The sequence below is a fragment of the Canis aureus genome, chromosome 29, assembly GCF_053574225.1.
Source record: "Canis aureus isolate CA01 chromosome 29, VMU_Caureus_v.1.0, whole genome shotgun sequence".
Taxonomy (NCBI): Eukaryota; Metazoa; Chordata; class Mammalia; order Carnivora; family Canidae; genus Canis; species Canis aureus.
The window spans coordinates 18,678,908-18,684,485 of NC_135639.1; the positions used below are offsets into that span (position 1 = coordinate 18,678,908).

At 39.3% G+C, this 5,578-nt stretch overlaps 1 pseudogene; it reads left to right on the forward strand.

Moving 5' to 3' along the window:
- Nucleotides 1–2,211: 2,211 nt before the first annotated feature.
- On the forward strand, nucleotides 2,212–3,385 carry LOC144301108 (large ribosomal subunit protein eL27 pseudogene; annotated as a pseudogene).
- Nucleotides 3,386–5,578: the final 2,193 nt, after the last annotated feature.

Below are 5,578 nucleotides of genomic sequence, written 5' to 3' on the forward strand. Positions count from 1 at the left end.
GAGTATGTCCTAAACCACTTGAAATTTTGAGAATAAAGCAGAGAGAATTATCATAATGTCTACATTCTCCTAAAACAGTTTCTAAATCACCCAAGTTAGACTGATGACAAGCCTAGTCCCTTTCTTGACCAAAAGACTCTCCCTTGGCCCAACATTTTTCTCTTAACCACATTAATCTCATTTAGAAAGTTCTGATTTTTAAATGGTGGCTGAGTCACATTTTGCTTAGATCCTTCTAACCAATTCATCTGTCAGGAAGCCAACACATTTTAGAGAGGCCATGCACCACAGCACTGGAAAAAAATATATATTAAAACTTAACAGTAATGTCCCCTATAACTAATGACCAAATTTGTGCTAATCCCCAATTGTCTAACTTTGTACTTGAAGTGTGATCCTTAAATTAGCATCATTAGCGTCACTGAGTGCTTGTTAGAAATGCAGAATCTCAGGTCTACCAGAAGCCAGCTGAATTAGAATCTGCATTTTTACAAGATCCTCAAGGGATTCTGATGCACATTAAGTCTGAGAAGCACCCAACTAGAACAGAGACCATCTTGTGTCAAATATCTAATTGTTCTGTCTCAAAAGCTTACTCACTCTTGTGCAGCACACTGTGCTAACTGGTTTGTTACCCAGCCACAGAGACTAAATGTGCAAATTTGAAAGAAAATCTACAACAGGCAATCAGTATTAGTAACAAGAGAAAAAGAACAAGAGGATGAAAAGAAAAAGCAATGAACACACAAAGAGGCATATATAGATATAGATATAGATGATATAGATAGATATAGATATAGGTATAGATATAGATATATAGATATAGATATATACACACACAACTTCATTATCAGACAGTACTATAATTTATGAGCATCCTAATTTTGATGAAGCACCCTACACAACATCATCAGGACAAATATGGATAAGCTCTTTCTGATTAAATCAAAATTATCTATGGTCAGCCTCATCTTTAAAAAGCTTAGAAAATAACTCTCAAAATCAAAATGAATGTCATTAACAAAAATGCAAAACATCTGAAACATGTTAAATGTGTGCTAAATGAATTTTCTAGAATTCTAAAGTTGGCCAATTTATTTAGGGATAACTGGGACTTTACTACACACACACACACACACACACACACACATGAGTAAGTAACATTTTTATTTTAATGACCTAAAAAGTTTAATATGATCTAAGTAGAAATAAGGAAGAAAAATGGGGAGAAGAAAAGCAATAGAGAAGTTTCTTTTAAAACTGTAATAAAAAAAAGACTTAAGATGATCTAAATTTATGAAAGAATATGATAATCATATTTCTTAAATAGCTCCACACTACAGAACCTTGTTGGATATTTCTCTATGTTCTACGGCCCCTTCTCAGTTGAAGATTAGGAAGAGTCATATGCTCAACAGACATCAGTTACTGTAGATCCACAGGTCCTTAGAAAGAGTTTCAAGGCCTCAGTTCTATGTGACTTTGGTGCAAGCTCTACAAGGCCCATGCCAAAATCTCAGGGACTATGCACGTGCATAGTCCTACACACAGAAGCACAGCCTTTGCCATCTTCATCTCTTGGAATTGTTAGCCATGCTTTGAGAGTGGGCTTTTGCAACCAGGGAACCAGCTTGATTTCTCATTTCTGTGCTATTCTCTGGAGACACAAAGGCAAAGGAGACATGCCATGGCTTCAAGACATAGGCGACACTTATAACAGAGCTATGTTTAAAGTAGTCTGGGAACTCTGAAGAGGCATATAATTTATCCTTCCTGGGGTGTGGGATAGAGATAGGTCAGGGATTACATGACTCTGCTATCTTTTTTTAAATTGTAAACAACATACAATATAATATCCTATTAGTTTCAGGTATACATCATAGTGGTTCAACATTTTTATACATTATGAAGTAATTCTCGTAAGTCTAGCTACCATCTGTCACCATACAAAATGATTACAATGTAATTGAATATATTCCCAGTGTGGTCCATTCCAACCCAATGATTTATTTATTTCATAACTGAGGGTTTGTACCTTTTAATACCCTTCATCTATTTTTAAATCAAACATTAATAGTACCTTTTACACTTTGGTGTGAAAGAGTAATTCAGTCAATATATGCTCTCAAAAGCTTCTCTTCAAGTAAGTACTTTTTTGTTCTCCTCTTAAGAAAAAAAAAATGAAAACAAAGGTAATAAGAAACAGAAACTTAATTTTCAATTAAACCAGAAGATGTCTGTAAGTCCCAACAACAGGATATGAAGGATATCCTGGTGAAGGATATATTAGCCAGAGTACAACAGAAATCAGATAGGTCACACAAATAGGGCTACTGAGGTTTTTTAAGGAGTAATTTACAAAGGTATCTATCAGGGTAAGGGAAGACATTGAATACAAAATCAACTCAAAATGCATCATATAGGAAACCTAAAACTATAGCAGAAAATCTACTAAAGAAAAGGTAAGAAAAAATCTTTGTGACCTTGAGGTAAGCAGATTTCTTTTTTTTTTAAGATTTTATTTATTTATTCATGAGAGAGAGAGAGAGAGAGAGAGGCAGAGACACAGGCAGAGGGAGAAGCAGGCTCCATGCAGGGAGCCTGCCGTGGGACTCGATCCCAGCTCTTCAGGATCAGGCCCTGGGCTGCAGGCAGCGCTAAACCACTGAGCCACCTGGGCTGTCCCAAGTTAAGCAGATTTCTTAAAGTAGACATAAAATGCACAACAAATAGAAAAAAAAAACTGACAAACATAATAAAAAATTTCTTCAAAATTCAGATTTTATAATTCACTCCCAGAGATTCTGATTTGGTGAGGCACAGAAATCCTTATTTAGTGAAATCTGCAGGTAGTTCTCATGTAGATGGGCCCCAGAACATGTTTCCATTCCTTAGTCTTGTTTCTCAAAGATAGATAAGCCCATCTGCCCCCTAATCAGAAGCTTCAACACAGAGCTGGTGTCGAGATGGGCAAGTTCATGAAACCCGGGAAGGTGATGCTGGTCCTGGCCGGAGGCTACTCCGGACACAAAGCGGTCATCATGAAGAACATTGATGATGGCACCTCAGACCGTCCCTACAGCCATGCTCTGGTGGCCGGAATTGACCGCTAACCCCAAAAAGTGACAGCTGCCATGGCAAGAATAAAATCACCAAGAGGTCAAAGATCAAGTCTTTTGTGAAAGTTTATAACTACATTCACCTTATGCCCACAAGGTACTCTGTGGATATCCCCTTGGACAAAAGCGTCGTCAACAAGGATATCTTCAGAGACCCTGCTCTTAAATGCAAGGCCCGATGAGAGGCCAAGATTAAGTTCGAGGAGAGGTATAAGACCGGCCAGAACAAGTGGTTCTTCCAGAAGCTGCGGTTTTAGATTTCTTTTGTTTCAGACATTAAAAATAAAAATTAAAAATTAAAAAAAAGAAGCTTCAACCCAATTTGCTTTGCATCTCTGAATCTTAGTTTTGCGATCTTCATAATAAAAATAACAAAACCTAACTCAAAGAACTTGGGAAAGACTAAATAGAATAAATGAAAGAGCTTGGTATCGTGTCTGGCCCACAACAAATGCTCAGAGTACTATTTCCAGCCCATTCTTTTTTTCCTAATTGGCTAGGCATACCATATGCTATATCTTATGTCATTCTATCATTTTTGTAAGCCTTGTGTCATTGTATTTTTAATCCATAGGTTTATGATCTATGTCTCTGAGTTGCCACCCCCTTAAAGGCACAAATATGATTTATGTGTGTCCTCCGTATGATAGAATGCATATTATGGTCACTTAACTCATTGATCATGAAAATACTAGTAAAAATTGCCCATCTATCTGCCCCAGCAGCCTGCCTAAAATCCCTCCATTACCAATTAGTTCCTTGGGTTAAGCCAGATATCAGTGCAAATGGGAAAATACCCAAGGGTGGGAAGGAGGTCATTCACAATATTTTCTCTTAATGAAGGGATCTTTGATCCTTAGTTGCTGAGTTCTCCCTCAAGAAGCTAGAGGTCCAGATCAAGCAAGTCTTGAGGAGGCAGGAGGGAACAAGAGATGAAATGCATAGATTTGAAAAACGGAAGAGGGGATCCCTGGGTGGCTCAGCGGTTTCGCGCCTGCCTTTGGCCCAGGGCACAATCCTGGAGTCCCGGGATCGAGTCCGGCGTTGGACTCCCGGCATGGAGCCTGCTTCTTCCTCTGCCTGTGTCTCTGCCTCTGTGTGTGTGTGTGTGTGTGTGTGTGTGTGTGTGTCTATCATAAATAAATAAAAATAAATCATAAAAAAATAAAAATATAAAAAGTGGAAGAGGTCAAGGCCTGGGCCCAGTGAAGGGAAGGGAAGGTTAGAGGTCAAGGCCTGGGCCCAGTGAAGGGAAGGTTAAGTTGTAAGGGGGGTTGGGTAGCTGAGAGTCAACTTGAGAGAGAGAGTAATGCAATCTCTGTGGCCAGCCCAGGACAACACAGAGTCCTGAGAAGAGATGGGGGTAATGGGTGAGTGGTGGGTATAGTAGGAAGGAGAGGGGAGAGGCTATAGGAAACCCACTATCCTGCAGAGACACTCTTCCATTTGCCCATTTCCCTAACAGCCACTCAGGTGGCTCCGGCTCCTCACAGACTCTGAGTGGCAGCTCCATATAGGTATTCCATGGTGCCTCCTCCTGCCCGAGGCAAAAAAAAAAAAGGTATCTGAATAAAAATTTGGAAGCTTCCATCCTAGCATCACATAAGAGGAGTTATTCATTGGGACATCTAGTTCCCTCTGTGGTCAGTGCTCACATCAGCATGAGCCTTTCTTCATGTTCTCTGAGCTCAGAAACCAGCATGTGGAAAAATGCAGAGGCTGTGTTCTAGCTGAAGAAAAGTGAATTGTGGTATCTTCCAGAAAATTCAGCTAGGGCCTTGAGGCTGGTGGGTACCAGCTGGGTCATGTAAGTGGCATCCCCCCACCCCACAGCCTTGCCATATGCTCATCCTTCTCCTCACAGGCTCAGTGAAGGACATCATTGAGCAGAAAGGATGAGGTCGTTGTTCAGGCCTTTGCAGGAACCAGATTTCTGTAAAGAGGAAATGTAAATCCTTCTACATCTGAAAGTTAACCTTTCAAGAGGCTTCTTATAGTCAATGCCAGCCCCCAATTCCATGACTCTTTTGACCCCTGCCAATGGCTATAATTCTGTCCACATGAAGGCTGAAGGTCAGGGCAGTCATCACAGAGGAGATCCATGGGGTATTGCAGGAGAGTTCACTGCTGGTCACGCAACATAATCCAATTCTCTATCCTTTATTCTATTTGCATGTATAAGATATTTTTGCTTAATATTAACACTGTGTGAAGGACACCTGCTTGCTACTAGGGGATGGAAAGTTAAATAAGCATAGTCCCTGCTCATATTCCAAGTACAGTTTTTTAGGGAGGCTAATAAATGTAATTTACTGACCAAGTGCTAGGCATCTTATTATACTATAATTTTAAATCTTTCACACATATATGTTTGTATACTTATATACAAACTTTTGGCATGTACTTTTATAAGTACATATATATTAATATATGTACTTATATATTTATTCAAATTTTTT